This window comes from Canis lupus, chromosome 7, assembly GCF_011100685.1.
Source record: "Canis lupus familiaris isolate Mischka breed German Shepherd chromosome 7, alternate assembly UU_Cfam_GSD_1.0, whole genome shotgun sequence".
NCBI classification, from domain to species: domain Eukaryota; kingdom Metazoa; phylum Chordata; class Mammalia; order Carnivora; family Canidae; genus Canis; species Canis lupus.
The window spans coordinates 42,025,050-42,045,241 of record NC_049228.1 but is presented as its reverse complement, the minus strand read 5'-3'; the positions used below and the strand labels follow the sequence as shown (position 1 = coordinate 42,045,241).

The 20,192-nt window shown below is 43.0% G+C and overlaps 2 protein-coding genes across 14 annotated transcripts in view; one reads left to right on the top strand and one right to left on the bottom strand.

Moving 5' to 3' along the window:
* ASH1L (ASH1 like histone lysine methyltransferase) overlaps window positions 1-11,603 on the bottom strand; it is a 180,946-nt gene extending 169,343 nt beyond the window's left edge. For 2 of the 4 annotated variants that reach the window (XM_038543094.1, XM_038543096.1), the window contains exon 1: window positions 10,927-11,216. The gene's annotated coding sequence lies outside the window, so the exon portion shown is untranslated. Of the gene's footprint in view, window positions 1-10,926; window positions 11,217-11,499 lie in introns of those variants that run through there. The other 2 variants (XM_038543095.1, XM_038543093.1) reach the window with 2 other exon arrangements.
* Window positions 11,604-11,909: 306 nt separating this feature from the next.
* DAP3 (death associated protein 3) overlaps window positions 11,910-20,192 on the top strand; it is a 34,227-nt gene continuing 25,944 nt past the window's right edge. For 5 of the 10 annotated variants that reach the window (XM_038543092.1, XM_038543091.1, XM_038543090.1 and 2 more), the window contains exon 1: window positions 11,910-12,071. The gene's annotated coding sequence lies outside the window, so the exon portion shown is untranslated. Of the gene's footprint in view, window positions 12,072-12,323; window positions 12,608-18,939; window positions 19,024-20,192 lie in introns of all 10 variants that reach the window. The other 5 variants (XM_038543086.1, XM_038543085.1, XM_038543084.1 and 2 more) reach the window with 5 other exon arrangements.

The window sequence follows — 20,192 nt, the reverse complement described above, 5'->3', positions numbered from 1 at the left end:
AGTGTGAAGTCATATACTCAAGCAAGAGAGTATTAGTTTCATGCAGTAGTGAAGAGGACTTCTGTTAAAAGTTTTAAATCAACCACACAAAATAAGCAATATGCTGTGATTCTGTAATTTCTATTCCTTTATATTTTTGGTATCTCAAATACATTTAAATAGATCCCTACCCAAACCCAGATGTCCCAAAATACACAGTAAGTCAACCTAAATAATATGAAGTGCCTAATACCTTCAAGTATCAGATCTTACACATGTATTCTCAGATATGAGATATGTTGACTCAGTAAGTCCACACATGAAAAACCAGCTTCTTTAAAGGTAGGTTTAACAATGCCTCGTGAGAGACCAAAGAAGAAAACAGGAGGCAGCTGGATCTCACTCCCTAAATTTTCAAAGCCAGAAATGGTTATCACGTGAATGGGTAAGAAGCTTCCTGTCTTGTGATACTTTATTATTTTATTATTTTTTTTTAAAGTTTAAGTAATCTCTACACCCAACATGGGGCTCAAACGCATCACCCTGAGATCAAAAGCTGCATGTTGGGGGCAGCGGTTTGGCGTCATCTGCAGCCCAGGGTGTGATCCTGGAGACCCGGATTGAGTCCCACATCGGGCTCCCTGCATGGAGCCTGCTTCTCCCTCTGCCTGTGTCTCTGCCTCTCTCTCTCTGTGTCTCTCATGAATAAATAAATAAAATCTTAAAAAAAAAAAAAAAAGCTGCATGCTCCTCCAACTGAGCCAGCTAGGTACCCCAAAACTTCATTGTTTTATAAGTTTATATTTATTTTACTTTATGTTGCCTTCCACAATGATTACCTAGGAAAGTAACAACCATTCTGGCCATCTTTTCAGTGTACTCTAGTAAAAATAGGGACTCTGATTTTTAGTTTCATATGAGTGTTCTGATCTCTGCAGCACCATCAAAAAGTTATTTAACAGATAAAAAAATAAATCTGTTCAGCAACCATTTTATTTTTGTCTCTATGTTTACTAATCAGTATTTGGTAGCATTTCTCAAGAAAGTATTATTCCTAAAATGAGCAAACGATTCTTTCAGCTCTGGCATTACTGATTAAATGCCTCTAAATGTCAATACCCCACAATTCCTTCCAAGAACTTCACCTCTTCTCTATCTACACCCACTCTCCAGGTAATCTCATCAAGTCCTATGGCTCTGAATAGCAGCTGTACCCTGATCAACTACTAAATTTATATTTGCTCCAATCCTGAGATATTATATATTAAACTGCCCACTCAGTATCTCAACCAGAAACATGTAACAGAAAATTCAAAGTCAGTAGTACATCCAAACCAAATTCATAATTTCTGCACTCCTGCAACCTGCCCCATCCAGTGTTCAAAATCCAGGTAAATGATGCTCAATTCAACAGTCATGATTGTAGTCAATCTTGACTACTTTTTTACTCAGACCCCACAGCCAATCCAAGTTATCATCTACCCACCTTTAAAAATATATCCCAAACAAAAATATATATATATATCCCAAATCCATCTCCCTGATAACACCCGAAGTTCAACTCACAATCATCTGTTGCCTCAAATATCACAATGGCCTAACTGGTTGTTCTGGTTGCATCACTCTTGCCTTTCAAAGTGTATATGTTAGATCAAGTCACTTCCCTGCTCAAAACCTCCCAAGATTCCTATCAAATCTAGAATAAACTCCAGACACTTAGTCAAGTCTTATAAGTCCCTAAGTTATATAGCCCCAGGCTCCATCTTCTACCTGTTTCCTATCATTCATCCCTACCTTGTTGACTCCATTCTAGTCCTTTCTTATTTCTTAAACACAGCAAACATACCACTGCCTCAGGGCTTATGCTCATAACCCAGACAGCTCCATGGGATGCTTCATATCATTCAGGTCTCTATTCAAGTACCACTACCTCAAAGGACTACCTTAAACACTGAACTTCCTTTTACTTTGTTTACATTTCCTTTACACTACCTATTGTAGAAATGCTATAATATCATATCCATTTATTTAATATCTATCTTACTAGAAAGTGAGCACCAATGATTTTTTAAAGTAATCTCTAGGGATCCCTGGGTGGCGCAGCGGTTTGGCGCCTGCCTTTGGCCCAGGGCACGATCCTGGAGACCCGGGATTGAATCCCACGTTGGGCTCCCGGTGCATGGAGCCTGCATCTCCCTCTGCCTGTGTCTCTGCCTCTCTCCCTCTCTCTGTGTGACTATCATAAATAAATAAATAAATAAAAAATTTAAAAAAACAAAAATAAGCAAAATCTTTAAAAAAAAAAATAAAGTAATCTCTATATGCAACATGGGGCTCAAACGCAAGACTCAGAGATCAGGAATTGCATACTCTACCAACTGAGCCAGCCAGGTGCTCCTGAAAGCAATGATTTTTGACTGCTTTATTCACTGCTGTATTCCCTGGGCTTAGAACAGCACCTGGTATAATGTACGCATACAATTAATATTTACTGAATGAAAGACTATATATATATTCCTTCTGTTAGAAGGCACAAGAGACAGAATGCTGGTTTTAGTTTTTATCTGACTCTGAACGAGGACTTAATCTACTGATATCGCAAAAGACTAACTGTCCAATGAACTGCCTGGATAAATCACAGGCATACACTAAAGAACCTCAAGAGGAAAAGATTTTTGTCCTAGAACTGACTTCCTCTGGCATAAAATCATCATATCTCAAGACATTTTTACAGAAACCTCTACAATATGTTTCTCAAACCACATGTAATATGATAGAAGCAGCACATTACAGCAGTACTAAAAGATCTTGTTCTGGGAGAGTTACATGAAAATGCCCAAGGACCTTATTTTGTTCATTCATCACTGTATCCTAAAGCCAGTACATAATAAACACTCAATAAACTGAAGTGGTTTAGGGAAAGCAATGGGTTCTGCTTTGAAAGAATACACTGGGCTCCTAAAAAATCAAAGGAAATGCTGATCAGATTTAAAAAGAGATGGGATGCCTGGGTGGCTCAGCGGTTGAATGCGGCTGAATGCCTGCCTTCAGCTCAGGGCATGATCCCCGGGTCCTGGGGTCAAGTCCCATGTCAGGCTCCCTGTGAGGAGCTTGCTTCTCCCTTTGCCTGTTTCTCTGGTCCTCTCTCTGTGCCTCTCATGAATAAATAAAAAAAAATCTTTAAAACATAAAAATAAAGAGAGAACTGTCCTGGGGCACCTGGGTGGCTCAGTCAGTTAAGCATCTGCCTTCAGCGCAGGTCATGATCTCGAGGTCCTGGAATTGAGCCTTGCATCAGGCTCCCTACTCAGTGAGGAGCAAGCTTCTCCCTCTCCCTCTGTCCCTCCCACTGATCACAGTCAGTGTCTCTCTCTCTCTCTCTTTCTCTCTCTCTGAAAGATAGTTTCTTGTTCACTTGAAGACAAATCTCTGATTTAGTAAGAAGCCTAATCTCGGGGTACCTGGCTCAGTTGGTAGAGCATGTGACTCTTGATCTCAGCTGTAAATTTGAGTCCCACGTTGGGTGTACATAGAAATTACTCAAACATAAAATCCTTAAAAAGAAAAAAAAAAAAAAGCCTATTCTAGAGTTAAGTGAGAAAACATAAAAATGGAATTTGTATGTGAGGAAAGTAACATAAGTTGAGAATTAGAAAAAAATACATATACATGTAACAAAGTTGTTTATACATACTTTCAAAAATGGATTTTGCATATTCTTACCTCCTATAAGGGAGGTCATCTGCTTTGCTCAAAAATTCTTTTTTTTTTTTTAGGAAATAAGAGAAATTAATAATAATAGCAAATCTGTATTATGTACTTGATACAGGACATAAATTATGCTAAGCACATTATACATATTATCTAGTTCAACCTTTTAACAGCCCTGTATTATCATCATTTTACAGTCAAGAAAACCAAAGACCGTAAGTATTTTGCTAAAGGTCACACAGTAAGTAGCAAAACTGGGATCTGAGCCTAGTCAATATGATTTCTGAGTCCATCATCTTAATCACTATTTAGGATTTTCAACAAATTGAGGGAATATATACCAATATGAAGGCTGGGAGATTTGTTCATTACTAAGAAGAACAATTACACAATGCTTTTATTTGGCTAGATGCATATTACAATAATCAATACCCCATTAACTAACATTTTGAACGTGTGGAATATACTCTAGTAAAAGTTTTCTGAGTAACTAAAACATAAACAATTATTTTCTTGATTTTAATCTGTTAGAAATTACCTATAGTAATAACAGCATAGTACTATTTTGTCTAAGCAGAGTATATGGAACACAGTTCCACCTTTATTCTGTTGATTTCTAAGTACAAAACCCAACTTTACATAGTACTGAAGACACAAGAAAACAGTTGGAAAGTACAAATCCAAATTACAGTCCCTTGAACTCATTCTGCTGTTATTTTCATTTTCACACCTTTGTAAGTGATCCTTCCCTACCTAGATGGCCCCTCTAAACCTTACTGAGTAACTCGTATTTATCCTTTAAGACTTGGTTCTTCTCCCTTGCAGAAAGCTATCCTTAACCTTTCCTTTCTATCCACAGATTTAATAAATTTCCCCCTTCTCTACCTAGGAGAAATGTATTACACTGTATATTGTAGTTGTTAATGTGATGTTCCTCTTACTAGATGCACTACTTTCTGAGGCAAGGAAAAAAAAAAACTTCTCCCAATATAAGCACAGAAATGGAAATGAGATAACCATTAGAAAAATGTTAATTGGGTGAATGAGAGATGAACATAAAGAATACTTGTTTTTATTTGTTTTTTAAAGTAGGCTCCAGGCCCAGCGTGGAGCCCAACTTGGGGCCTGAACTCATAATCTAGAGATCAAGATCTAAGCTGAGATCAAGAGTCTGATGCTCAAGCCACTAAGCCACCCAGGTGCCACAGAAAGAATACTTGTTAAACAGAATTAAACTTTATCTACATTCATATATTATACACACACACAATATTAAGTTATATCTCTCCTTTTAGTTTCAAGGTGATTACCCTTTTTTATTTCATATGCTTCTGCATCTAAATTTAAACTTCCCAATGTGTTGTTATCACTTAGCTTGATGAAATCTATACCTGAGATTTGTATCCTCCAATCTTCTTTGAAGGCCTTTATACTGTACATATTTTCATTAATATACATAATTATTATGTATAATAACTAATTATACATGATTGATTCACTCCTCCATTTTCTCAAACGTCAGAGTTAGCAGGTTCTTCTTTCAAAGACAATCTTTTAAATTCTCTCCATTCAGCCCTAAAAGGCTTTTTATATTAGTAAATATTTAAATTCTGGTGCTGCCATTTTCAGCAGTGCTGAATTTAAAAAAACATATCAGGGATCCCTGGGTGGCGCAGCAGTTTGGCGCCTGCCTTTGGCCCAGGGCGCGATCCTGGAGACCCAGGATCGAATCCCACGTCAGGCTCCCGGTGCATGGAGCCTGCTTCTCCCTCTGCCTGTGTCTCTGCCTCTCTCTCTCTCCCTCTGTGTGACTATCAATAATAAATAAAAAAAAAACAAAAAACAAAAAAAAAAACATATCATAAGGACTATCTCCTCCATATTCTAAATAATGTCATTTATATTAAGAAGCCAACAATATAGCTACTTTCTAATCTGGCACTGTCCACCTGTGGTCTTAGGACATAAAGAGAATAAGAAGAATGATTAAGGATCAAGTATGAGAAATATAAAACAAGATTAAGTCAAAGATTCATGATCTATGGGACTATAACATAAGATACAACAAAAGATAAATTAACCAAAGTTTTGCTAGTTGATAGAATTCACTCATAATTATAACTGTCAGCCTTTTTATAGAAGGCTAAATTCTACTTTACTAACAATTATTTCAAATCTCTACATTCTGATTTACCTTTATAATAACAGGAATACTTTCTTTTTCTACAGCTAATTTCTATACTCATCATGATTACCCTGCTCTGTATCATAGTTTGTATTTAACAACAGAAGCAATGGAACGGACTCTCAAATGTCCACAATTAGAATTTCAAAATTCAAAACAGGGCAGCCTCAGTGGCTCAGCAGTTTAGCACCGCCGTCAGCCCAGGGCATAATCCTGGAGACCCCAGATCGAGTCCCACATCGGGCTCCCTGCATGGAGCCTGCTTCTCCCTCTGCCTGTCTCTGCCTCTGTGTGTGTGTGTGTGTGTTTCTCATGAATAAATAAATAAAATCTTTAAAAAAATTCCAAAACAATGTTATTTCATACTGTTCAAGCTGATTTTAGACCAAATTCAACTCCTGTTCAATATCAGCAGGATTATCTTATTTCTTTGGTAACTAGATCCTGTTAGAAAACCAAGAACAAGAACTCGAAAATGTTTTTACCATCTTGTCAATAGCACTTAAAAAAAAAAAAAAAAAAGACTATAAGAGATACATTATTTCTTACTTGTACATTAGAAAAATGCTGATAAGCTTTTCTGGCAAACGAAGGATCTGTTTGCATTTTTCGATGCAAACATCTAAAAAGCAGTGAGGCTAATTCTACTCCATTCATTTCTTATAGTTTGCAGAGGGAACCCCTATGGACAGGTAAAATAGATCAGAAATGGTTTAATTCCACTTATCATCAGATACTTTTGTTTTAAAAATTATATAAAACTTAGCTATGGAGAAATAATTCCCCATTAAAGAGTAAAAAGAATGCACACCCTGACATATTTATGAATAAAATGATATAATATCTGTAAGATTTGTTTCAAAATAACCAAAGCAGAGGAGAAGACAGAGAGGCCAGTAGATAGGGATACAGTGTGATAGCTGGGTGCTGGTAACTGCTGATGCTGGATGTTGAGTATACAAGAACTCACTGCACTATTCTCTTCATATCTGTAGGTTTTAAATTTTCCACACTTAAAAAAGGAACAAAATAAAATGGAAAAAGTATACAATTCTGTCATCAACTTCCTTAGGTCTAAGACCAAATGACTAAAAACTATGAAAAGCAAAACCAAGTAATGCAAAAATAAGATTTTATAGATTCTTCAAATATACATGAAGACAATACAACTCTTGAAATAACAAGGGTATTAAATTTCTGTTATCACTTAAATCCATAATTTATTATGTTGTGTCAACATCACACTGCCATTAACAACCCCCAATGAGGCAGTCACTAAAACACTGATTTCTAAAACATGAAATGTAAAATTGAGTTACTGTTAACTAAGGAGACAAATCATAAGTATGAAAAGCTAACCTCTGCATACAAAAGAATATAAACAAAAAAAATTACAATTTAAAGAAAAAAATTTAAAACAACAAAATAACTCAAAACAAAAACTAATTTCCCTCTTTTATGGCAACCAGGTTTAGGACATCACATGCCTCTAAAAAGGCTGACACAAGTAGACTTCACAGCAGTCATCAATGGGCTCAGACCAACAAACATAACTCAAACAGCAATGTTTAACTAGAGATGCATCACCTACACATGCGGTAAAACTTCTCCACAGTGGACAAGTAGATCATTTTGGCAGGACGGAATGTTGCCACTTCTTTATTTGTAGGTCCTGGAAGAAGACTTAGGATAAAATCTCAAGTGGTACTACTAAGGCCATAAAGACATAATGCCTATCAAGACATAGGGAAGTTATGCTTCATATTTTAAAACACTACTCAAGAATATGACATGAAAATTGCTTCTGATCCTTAAAGATCCTGAATAATTTCTTGTGATTGTTTTTAAAGTTATGAAGTATCTCAAACATCCAAGACTATATAAATATGTAACTATATGCACAGATATACACTACACACGTGTATATGTGTTATTTTAAAAACCCACAAATTTACTACCCAAGTTAAAAAATCAGAAAATATTAAACTTTACACAAATTTACATGACGTCCCTATACACAGGCCATGGCAACCAAGAGAAGAGACAATCAGCCCATTTTTCTTCAGATCTTTCCATTATCTTACCGAATCCTGTAATCTGTGCTATCAAAACACCTTTCTGAATTCCGTTCTTTTAAAAATCCAGTTATTTTAAATTTCCAGTAGTAGATTCATGGGTAGTCTGTCAAATGGTCACTGCATTTTACCTCAGAAATGTTTCCTGAATGGATATACACCCCAAAATGACATTAAGACCTTTATTACAAATTCATTACAGAAATATACTGAATACAAGATAAGCAATACAAGGGAAGTATGCCTCCTTTTCAAAAACACCAGATGATACCAAATCACATCTTATAGCTACAAAGTTGCACAGAGAGTGGGAAGACTTTATAGCTTCCTAAGAATTAGTTATTGGCAAAAACTCTGCAATTAAGTCATGAAACCTCAGCTTCAAGGAATATTCTTCCCTCCTCCTTCCCCTTTTGAAAGCCTCCACCATCACAGAATCCTTAGCTTCAACTGGATTAAAAATCTCTTCAAGAACAGAGATCATATATTACCCATCTTTGTGTCTCCTGTATAGAATTCAGTCAATAATATTTGTTGTAATATAAACTCCAGTAAATGAGTTTCAGAAGCTTCAGTCCCAAAGCAAAACTGGAAAGAGAAGAGTTTAAGAATAAAAAGGAAAAAGAATAAAACTATAAATATTTGTGCAGTATATTTTCTTACCACCTAATTCAGAATCATGCACTAACACTGCAAAAAGGTGTTTGTGAAGAATAAAATGCATGACCTTAAAGTTCTCCTTACTTTCAGCATACTAAAAATTCACAAAATCTTTCACCTTAAACTCCTATCATCTTCATCCCAAACAAAGCTCTATGCATTTTAAATGGCTTTCAAATGAGATCTAAATATAAAAAGGTTATACTTCATCACAATTTAAGTTCCTGAAATTGTATGCATAATTTGTGTGATTGTGCTTAAGCTCACTTAACAGATTCTCAGGATAACTGATTCAAAAAACCTTTAAGAACTACTAATCTAGCATATCAAAAACATATTATTTTCCAGAGATATACAGTTAATGTATCCTACGTCAAGTATTTTTCCCTATTATTCACTGACAGAATCCTTACTGCAAAATTAGTCTTTAAAGAACTCCTTTAGCCCAGCCAAAAAGTTCCAATCTTCACAGCAACGTATAGCAACAATTCCCAGATCCAAAAAAGTTTACTCACAAACGCAAAAAAAAAAAAAAAAAAAAAAAAAAAAAAAAGGAAAAGAGGTTATACTGTATCACAAAATTGCCACGCTCTTACTTTTTAAAAAGATTTGGGAGAGAAAGAGGGAGTGAGCACACAAGCAGAGGCAGAGGGAAAAGCAGACTCTGTGCTAAGCAGGGAACTGAATGCGGGGCTCCATCCCAGGACCCTGGGATCATGACCTGAGCAGCGGGCAGACACTAACCAACTGAGCCACCCAGGAGCCCCTTGCCATGCAAGGTTTTAGACTGCTAAATAGACTTGTATCCTTTCATGGTAAAATGTCTAGGATATGTAAATTTCCTCCAAACTGAACAGACTTTTTAGAAAGTTTTAGTTTCAATTCCACACTGATTTGTCCTCCTTGCTGGACTTAACAGCTACCACTGTCAAAGGCCAAATCCCCTCATATGTACCCAGGTTGTTTCAACAGGGTCACCTTGATTATTCTCAGCCTAAGGCAGGGACCACTTACTGAGTAATTATTCAATAAACGTCTGCTGAATGAGTAAGATCCTCCGTCCCATAAAGCGAGCAGCCAGCCCCATACAGCTGCTCCAGGACGAGTTCAAGCTCTAAAAGACTTCTTCCCTCCCTCAAGTATAGAAGCAAAGTATCAGTCATGCTGATGCCTTAATACACAAGAAATGATGTGGTCGTGGATGCCGGTTTCCTAGCGGCCACCCTGGATCCCGGCATGGGTGTAGACACGCGCAGCCTCTGGCACATCCCGTGCGGCCAGTCGCACGTGGCCCTACCTTACCGGGGACTCAGACGGTGACAGGACCTCCAGAGGCCTGCGGGGAACACACCCCTGGACCAGTAGTCTCAGCACTGGAGGTCCAGCCCCAACTTTGTCACCAAGTTTAAGCGTGACCTTGGAAAAATCATCTATGCCTCAATCTGCGCCTCTTATGAGCTGGAAAAAACATCCATTCTACCATCTTCGCACCGAGATGCAGGACCCCACGGAAGCACACAGGCTTCTCCCCCGGTGGGCGTCCACACCGCGGCCCCCCCTCCCCCGTCCCGGGCACCAACTGTTCAGGGGACCAGGGCTGGCCGCGCTCGACCCCACGCCGAGGCCACACGGTGCACACCACCGCCATGACTACTCGTCCCCGACCAGAAGCACTGCGCCCCGAGCTCCACGACGCACACAACCTCCGGAAGGGAACATCCCGGATTTCATTTTAAAAACGCGGTGCCGTGTGAGGGAACTCCAGCACACTCGCACGGACAGGCGCCAACTCTCCGGAACACTTTCCTGCCGCGCGTGCACACAAACACGACCGCGGCACACCAGTACACCATCTGTCTCCCAGACCAGAAGCACGGCTCTCCTGGTCCAAACTCACCAGGAACATTCGTTAAACTTCCACCAGCGACGCGGGCCGAGAGTGCCGGGTCAAGCACCCCCACCCCAAGCCCACCTCCTGGGCCACTCTGCGCGGCCGTGGGATGGGGGGGATGCTCCCGCCGCGCCTCCGCGACGCGCCAGCCGACCTGTCAGGGGCCGGGGCGACTCCGCCTCCGCTCCCGACTTTCCCGCCCCCTCCCCGGGTCGGGAGCCCGCCCACCAGGGGCACCCCTTCCCCCTCGCCGGGAGGGACTTCCCGGTCCGCGCAGGATCCCCTCGCCTCCTCCCCTCCCCCACCCCGCCGCCGCTCCCCGGAGAGGTCCAGGTCCGGGAGCTGACAGTGGCTCCCGGGCCGCTGAGGCTCGCCCGGCTCCCGGAGCACTTAGGCCCGAAGCCTTGGCGGGCGGTTATGCTCACCGTGTCAGAGGCCGCGGCCGAACGAGAGGAGAGTGCAGGGAAGTGGGGAAGGGGGGCGGCCGCCAGCAGGCTCCTCCGCGTCCCCGGGTCGGCGGCCGATCCCTGCCGCCTGTCAGAAGGCGGCCCGCGGGTGCACGGACCGGCGGAAAGGCGAGCGAGGAGAAGAGAACGGCATGCGGCCGAGCAAGGGCCACCGAGGGGAGGCGGTCCCGCAACCAAGACGGGGATCGTCTCCCCCTCCGCAAAGCGAACCCAAAATGGCGGCGGGAGCGGCGGCGGCAGAGCGGCGGCGGCGGCGGCTGCTGCTCGGGAGGGAGGGCGGGCGCGAGCGAAGGGCGCCTCGTGCCCCCCCACCTCCCACCAGGCCCTCCCCGCGCCCCCCCCGCGGCCCCCCCCGCCCCCGACTCGGGCGGCGGCGCGCGCCCGCCCGCCCGCACACGCCGGACAGTCTCCCGGCTCGCCGCTCGCTCTGCCCCGGCCCCCGCCTTCGGCCGCCTGGCCCGCCCGCCCGCACGGCCCCCAGTTCCCCCGCGGCCCCTGTCAGGACAGCCGGGCGCGGGCCCTCACGCATACCTTCGGCGGCGCGAGCCCCGGCCTCCTCCTCCTCCACCGCCTCTTCTTTCCTCCCCCCCTTCCCCGCCCCCACGGCCACCAACCGCCGCCACAGCCGCCGCCGCCGCCGCCGCCCCCCCACATGCCCTCCGCCCCTCGCGCGTGCGCCTCCCACAATCCCCCCCGCCGGACCGTTCCATTCCCGCCGCCGCGGGAGCGCGAGGGGGGAGACCCGGGCCGCGGTGGAGCTGTGCTGACGGCTGGGGCTGCCGAGGGGCGGCCAGAGGTCCACACGACTCACCTCCGCGGCCGCCACTCCGCGCCGCCCAGGCTCGCTTTCTCGCTGCGCAGCCTGGCCGCGTGGGGATCGTCGAGGGCGGCCCTGCTCCCCTCCGCGGGCGGGCGGTTGGAGGCCGCGGCGGCTGCGCGGTAAGCAGCTTCCTGCCCTACAGCCCGCGCTCGGCGGTCTTCTGCGGGGAGCTCGGGGAGCGGCCGGCACGCCGTGAGGAGTACGGTGCGGAGAGCAACCCTGCGACCCCGGCGCGCACCTCGCGGGGAAGGCTTCAGGGACGGCGGGACCGAGCCCCCGCGAGGTAGGCAGAGGCGCCCGGGGCCGGCGGCCGTCCTCGGAGCTGGGACCGAGGGGGCGCCGCTTACAGCTGCGTGCCGCCCAACCTACCCAGGCTTCCCCGCCCGAGGGGGTCGCGCGCGTTCCCCTGGGGTGGATGTTGCACCCTCACCGCCTCGGGCAGCTTGGAAGCAGGAGTCTTTGTAGCTGGGCTCCTATCTCCCCGGTCTTGCGTGCCCTTCAGAAAGTGGGTTTTTCTTGGTTGTGTATCAAAAAGGAACGAAAAAATAGGCATCAAAATTGGTCGACCCGAAAGCGGCCTTCGGAGTTGATGTTGACACGAGTTGGAGTTGTTCAGTCGGACACGAGGCACTGAAGGCAGAGCCGAGTGCGCGTTCCCAGCTTGGGCGATGCGGGTCGGCTGTGTGGCTCCGGTTGTGGCGCGTGTCCTGCCCCCCAGCTGGTCCACAAAACCGTGCTGACCCGAGGCCTGTCAGGTTTCTGCGGCTCCTGGCCCAGCTGTCTCAGAATTCTGCACGAACACCCCAGTGTTCTTAATGAGTAAGTTCAGGAGACTTATGGACTGTCAAAACCCAAAGTCTGCCTAATTCAGTCTGTTTCGTTTCATCCGGAGGGTTTCCCTTTCCTTTGCTTCTGCGAACTTCTAAGAGTCGAGGGGACACTTTGAAAATCAGTCTACTAGATTGACCTCAAAGCCTTATTCAAGCTCTGAAGTTTAAGCAGACATTTCCCCCCATTCTACATTTCCATGTTTGATCAGGTTTTGTTTGCTTGCTTTGTTTTCTTAAGGTAAAGAGCTTTAATGACCTCACTCTGTCTTTGCTTTTCCTACCCGTGTCTTTTTTTTTTTTTTTTTTAAAGATTTATTTATTTATTCAGGATAGACATAGAGAGAGAGAGAGGCAGAGACACAGGCAGAGGGAGAAGCAGGCTCCATGCCGGGAGCCTGACGTGGGACCCGATCCCGGGACTCCAGGATCGCGCCCTGGGCCAAAGGCAGGCGCTAAATCACTGAGCCACCCAGGGATCCCCCCTACCCGTGTCTTAAGTCTCAGTTCGTTCATGGAGCCCACTTAGGTTTGCTTTGGGTCTTTCTTTAATGGTGTCAGATACGCAAATGTGATACCCTACCAACATTTTTAATTTGACGGCAGGGACTAGATCTAGCACTTCTTTTGTATGGTTGTATAGCCCTAATGCAAAGTGAATGGTGGAAATGTTGAAAGAATGTTAGATACTTAAAATCTAAGAAGGGAGAGAGAATTAACGTTTGTGGAATGCTATGTCTGGAGAACACACATTCCTGCTTGATTCTTAGAATGACACTTTGAGATAGATCATCCTAATCCCCGTTTTATACATGAGAAGCCTGAGGCTCAGAGAAGTCCAGTAACATCTTTACATTTTGCTTTACCTGTCCTAAAAACCTTTTTCACTGTATCGCATTGTCTTCATAGTAAAAATTTGTCATCACCAACATAATTATATATGTTACAAAGAAAAGCCACTTAATGGGATTCCATTGCACCAGTATATAAAGAGAAGAAAGTTACTTGCTTGTGGTCCCTGCCTTCATCTGGCTTTCCTGAATTGTCGCCTAAGTATACACAAGATAGTACCCTGTTCTTTTGTATAAGCTTCAGTGCCTATTAAGTCTCAGTAAAGTGACCTTTTCTAATGAATGAAACCTGAATTACTTGAACCAGGAAAGGTATGGAAGGCAGAATAATGGTCCCCCAAAGATGCCCGTGGCCCAGTCCCTGGAGCCTGGGCATATGTTATATTACATGGCAAGAGGGAATTAAGGATGCAGTTGGAATTAAATTTGCTAATCAGCTAACCTTAAAATAGGGAGATTATCCTGGATTATGTGGTAGGCCCACTGTAAGTACAAGAGCTGTGAAAAGATGGAAGAGGGAGAAGAGTCAACATCTGAATGCTGCTATGTGACAAAGCCTTGACCAGCTGTTGCAGGCTTTGAAGATGAAAGAGCAGCCTCTAAAAGCTGCAAAAGTCAGAAAACCAGGTTCTCTACTAGAGCATCCAGAAAGAACACAACCAAACATATACACCTTGATTTTGTTCAACTACAGAACTCTGAGATGACAAATTTGTGTAGTTTTATGCCACTAAGTTTGTAGTAATTTGTCACAGCAGCTGAAAACTAATGCAGAAAGAGGAGCCAAATCATGATTGACCTCCAGAATACCTGCTTTGGATTGTGGTTTTGTGTTTTAATTCAAGAGTTTGTTTTATTTTAGGATTTTATTTATTTATGAGACAGCGCATGAGCAGGGGGGATGGGAGGGAATGAGCAAAGGGAGTGGGACAAGCAGACTCGCGCTGAATGTGGAATTGGATGCGAGGCTTGATGCCAGGACCCTGAAATCATGACCTGAGCAGAAATCTAGAGTCTGATGCTTAGCAGACTAAGCAACCCTGGCACCCCAGTGCTGTAATTCAAATGAGGATGTGGTTCATCTGAAAGTTTGCCCCAAGCAAAGTGATCCACACTCAACCAAGCTGCCTGGATTTCCTGTATTTTCCTGCTGCTATGCTTCTGGCATGAGTCCTCAAGCTGTAAATAGACAGCTGGGTTCTCTGGTCCTGCTGTATTGCAGCAGTCTTTGCTAAGCTGCCTTCAGACTTGCCTACTAGAATAGAAGCAATTAAACATTCATTACATGGTGCTTTCTTGTTGGGGTGTTGTCTAAATGCAGTATAGATAAGCAGGAAAACCTCTTCAGTACAAACTTCAAAATAAGGTTTCAAATGTTAAATTTTTTAAAAAAGATTTTATTTATTCATGAGAGACACAGAGAGAGAGACAGGCAGAGACGCAGGCAGAAGCAGTCCCTGACTTACAGAAAGTGTTAGTAATATGTTCGTTATTCGAACCCTAGATTTTTTCCCAATGTGCTTGTGTCACTGGAAATAAGGAAACATCAACGCAGACGCTCCTGATTTCTGCCTTGACCAGCACAGCTCTTTTATCTCTTTTATATGTTCCTACTGTCATTGTTCTTGAGTTGGTAAAAGTTAGATTACCAGAGGGGAAAAGAGCCTGGAAAACATACCCGAGTGGCCTTGTTTTATAGGTAGGACACTTAAGCCCAGAGAGGAGGAAGAAAGACTTGTAGGATCTTCAACCATGTTGTTTTTCTCTTGTAGAAAAGTTATGTGACAGGTACTCGTCTGAGCCCAAAGGTCTTATCAAACAGCCCTGAGGTAGATTTAGATGCCAGGTTGGGATAAGGACCCACTACTTTTAATTACTTATCTTCAATCTCTAACAGAGTTTGATGCAGCAGGGTTATCTGTCCAGTAGTTCATGCGAGAAATTATGGGTTAACTTTAAAGGATTCACTAAGAGTTTGTTGATTTAATTTTGTAAAATTTACTCTGCTGGGTAATAGCAACCTAATTCAGATTAAAAAAATATCAAAGACACCACTCTCCCTTCTCCTGCTCCCATAGGAACCTGTTCTTAATCCCTGAGAGCAACCAGTATTATCAGTTTTTGTATATCCTTCAAAATATGTACCTTTTTACAAACAAATTGTATATATATTTTCCCCCTTTTACACAAATGATGACTAACTGTATACATTGTTCTGTGCGTTTTCTTCCCTCCTTAATATATATTGGAGATTTTTCCTAATTAGTATGCAGAGAGCTCCTAGGGTTGAGATTTTATTTATTTATTCATGAGAGAAACAGAGGGGGAGAGAGAGAGGCAGAGACACAGGCAGAGGGAGAAGCAGGCCCCATGCAGGGAGCCCGACGCAGGACTCGATCCCTGGACTCCAGGATCACATCCTGGACAGGCGCCAAACTGCTGAGCCACCCAGGGATCCCGGTTGTTTTGTTTTTAAACAGCTGCATGATGTTCCAGTGTATGGCTATGCCTTATCCACTGGTGACAGATATTTAGGTTCTTTCCATTTTAATAGAAATAGTGTTGCAGTTGAATAATCCTATATACATAGCAATCTCTTTTTATCAGTCTTTATAAAAATGGTTTTGATTAGGTTAAAAGGTTAAAAACTTTTTAACTTGGACACCTTACTGAAGTTTGGACAATTTTTATTACATCAACAGTGTTATTAATACTGCTAATTTTTGCTAATAACATTGCAAAAAAATAAAAAAAAGTTACCTGTAACATGAGCACTGCAATAGGTCAGATTGGTTTTTTGTATATCCTTTTCTTTAAGGCTTCATCCATCTCCACTTCAAAAGGAGAATCTAAATGTACCATTGGATTGAGATCAATTTACATGTACCCCGGGCCCTAAAGGTCTAGGGTGTGAAGACCAGGCATGTGTGTTCATGTAACATGCCTTCTGTGAAGCCTTCAGAAACCTTTCAGATGTTTCACCAGTCTTGCTTGAGTCCAGTTCTTGAGGAATTTCGCAGGTTCAGTTTGTTGAGAATCCAGGGTGTCCCCAGCCTCAGAAAAAATCCTAGTTCTGCCCATTTCCTCCCTTTGCTTTCTCCATTAGAGTTAATCCGTTGCATTGTCCCTTGCTCCCTTATCCTTGGGAGGGCGAATACATATTGTTTCCAGCAAAAATACCTGGTGGTAGAACACAGAGCTTATAGAAGTTTGCACTTGTTCAAGTTTGTCATAATCAGTTTGTTTCAAAGAAGCTCCTTTACTTTGAGAGCTCAAATGTTTCTCTAAGAACCCAAACTTGGGGAAGTAGATATAATGATTACAGAAAGCAGCATAACAAATCCTGTTTTTTTTCTAACTGAAATTATGAAAGCAGTGAGATTAGTCTCTGTGAACCAGATTTTTCCTAAAGGACTCAGGATTTAGAATAATCTTTCTCAACCTCAGCATTCACTATTGACATTTGAGGCTATGTAATTTGCTGTGGGAGCCTCTTCTGTGCATGACAGGATGTTCAGCAAAATCCCTGGCCTCTGCTCACTAGATGTCAGTAGCACCCCTCCCCCGAGGTGTGGCAACGAAAAATTCGTCCAGACATTACTGAATGTCCTCCAGAGGGCAAAATTGCCCCAATTGAGAGCCATCGGTTTAGAAAAAGAATTGCTAATCACCAGAAAATCAGTCTAGCTTCAGTAGAGAAAAAGTCACAGCAGACCAATACATCTTTTTTGTCTGAATTCCTAGAATGGTAAATCAAGATAATATCATTATGTATATCATGTCTTCAGTAAAGTAAGGCATTTGACAGTCTCATTATGGCTTTTTGAGGAAGTATGTCCTAAATGTTTAAGTGTTTGAATAATCATACCCAAAGACTCCATGTTAAATAGGTTGAAATTCCCTTAACGATTGACATCTGTGTGGGAGTTCTTAGTCTTAGCTGCACATTGGAATCAGCTGGGGAATTTTTTTGTAAGTGCCAATGTATTTTAAGTCTCCCTACAAGAAATTGTGATTGGTCTGAGATGGGATCTGGGCATGAAACATTGTAATTTCAGGCGTACCTCGTTTTACTGTGCTCGGCTGGGTTGCACTTCACAGCTATTGGGTTTTTACAAATGGAAGGTCTGTGGGAACCCTGTTGGTGCCAGTTTTCCAATAGCATTTGCTCACCTCATATCTCAGTGTCACATTTTGGTGATTCTCACAATATCTAAAACATTTCCGTTATTTTTCTATGGTGACCTGTGATGAGTGATCGTTGACGTTACCATCATCATGGTCGGGGGCGGGTTGGTGTCACAGACTGCATCCACATAAGATGGCAAACTTGGTCACCGTGTGTTACGATTGCCCACTGCCACTGTTCCTCGTCTCTGCCCCTCCCCACGGGGCCTCCCTCCTCTCTGAGACACAACAGTATGGAAATTAGGCCAGTTAATAATTCGATGCTGGCCTCCACGTGTCCAGGGGAGAGGGAGTCGCACCCCTGAGGCCTGGAGTCAGGAGCCAGCAGGGCATGTCCAGCGCTAAGACAGTGAAAGCCTCGGCCTCTGGCGCCAGACCGTTAGCCACGTTGTGAACGCGGAGGCAACGTTCTTGAAGGAGATGCAGAGCGCTCTTCCAGTGAACACGCAGACGATGAGGAAGCTGACTGGCCTGTTGCTGATGTGGAGGAGGTCTGAGTGGTCTGGACCGAACCAAACCTCAGAGCAGCCATGGCATCCCCTGAAGCCGAAGTCTCCTCTCTACATCCAGGCCCAGAAAGGGGAGGGAGCTGCCGGAGCACCGTCTGGAGCGAGCAGAGGGTGGTGTGTGAGGTGTGGGGAAAGAAGCCCTCTCTCTGTAACAGAAAAGTGCGAGGTGAAGCAGGCAGCACATTCTCCAGAAGATCTAGCTGAGAGAATCACTGAAGGTGCTACGCTAACCAACAGATTTTCGAAACAGCCTTCTGTGGGAAGAGTTGGCATCTAGGGCTTCTGTGGCTTGAGAGGAGAGGTCAGTGTCTGGCTTCCCAGCTTCAGAGGACAGGCTGCCTCTCTTACTAGGGCCTGACGTGGCTGGTGACTGTGAGCTGAAGCCGAGGCTCGTTGACAATTCTGAAAATCCCAGGAATGATGTTGAATCTACTCCATCTGTGCTCCAGAAAGGGCACCACAAAGCCTGGATGATGGCACATCTGTTCACAACAGAGTTTACTGAATGTCTTAAGTCCACTGCTGAGACCTGCTCAGAAGACGGATCCCTTTCCACATGCTGGTACTCATTGACAATGCACCTTTGCAGTTTTGCTTGCCTAAGTTTTTTTAAATAGAAACTGAAAATACTGTGAAAGCTTACCACTTGCAGCTCTTTATCGGTGTGGCTCAAGATTTCTAATTTGTGTGAACAAAATAAAAGCTGAATTTCATTTGATGCTGAAACTGAAAACTGCAACTCAGTTTCATCTTTTTTTTTTTTTTTTTAACTCTAGCAGAGTTACATACAGTGTTGTATTAGTTCCTGGTATGCATTATACTGATTCCACACTTCCCTACATTCCTCAGTGCTTGTCACGGTAAGTGTATGCTCTGACCCCCTCACCTGTTTCCCCATTCCCCTCATCACCTCTACTCTGATGACCCACAGTTTATTCTCTAGAGTTGAGTCTGTTTTTTCGTCTTTTTTTCTTCATTTATCTCTTTATATTCTTTGTTTTGTTTTTAAATTCCACATTTGAGTGAAGACATATATGGTCTTTGTCTTTCTCTATTTCAGTCATCATCATACTCTCTAGCTCTATCTGCCGTCATTGCATGTGACAAGGTTTCATCTTTTTGATGGCTGAGTAATATTCCATTGTGGATGCATATATGCGTGTGTACCACATATTCATTTATTCATCAAAAGACATTCACACTGCTTCCATGTTATGGCTACTGTAAATAATGCTGCAATAAACATAGGAGTGCATATATCTTTTTAATAGCATTTCCATACTCTTTAAATACCCAATAGTGAAACTACTGGATCATGTAGTAATTCTAAATTTTTTGAGGGCCCTCCATGCTGTTTTCCACAGTGGCTGCCCTAGCTTGCATTCCCATCGACAGTGCACGAGGGTTCCTTTTCATCCACATCCTCAACAGCACTTGTGTTTTTGGTTTTAGCCAGTCTGGCAGGTGTGAGGTGACTGCTCGTTGTGTTTTTGCTTTGCATTTCCCTGATGTTGAGTGATGCTGAGCATGTTTTTGAGTGTCTGTTGGCCATTTGTCTTCTCTGGAGAAATGTCTGTACATGTGTTCTGCCTATTTTTAATTGATTTTTTTTGTTTTTTGGTATTGAGTTGTAGAAGTTCTTTATATATCTTGGATCCTGATCCTTTATAGGGTGTTATTTGCAAATTTCTTCTCCCATTCACTAGTTGTCCTTTAGTTTTATTGTTTCTTTTGCTATGCAGAAGCTATATATTTTGATGTAGTCCCAATACTTTATTTTTGTTTTTGTTTCTCTTGCCTCAGGAGACAAATCTAGAAAAAGTTGCTATGGTTAATGTCAGACAAATTATTGCCTGTTCTCTCTCCGAGGATTTTTATGGTTTCAGTTCTCACATTTAGGTCTTTTATCCCTTTTGAGTTTATTTTTTGTGTATGGTGTGAGAAAATGTTTATGTTTCCTAATTTCTGATCTGGAATTTTATCGAAACAATGTCTAGTTCTCATTGGTTAACTTTATAACTAATTGTTA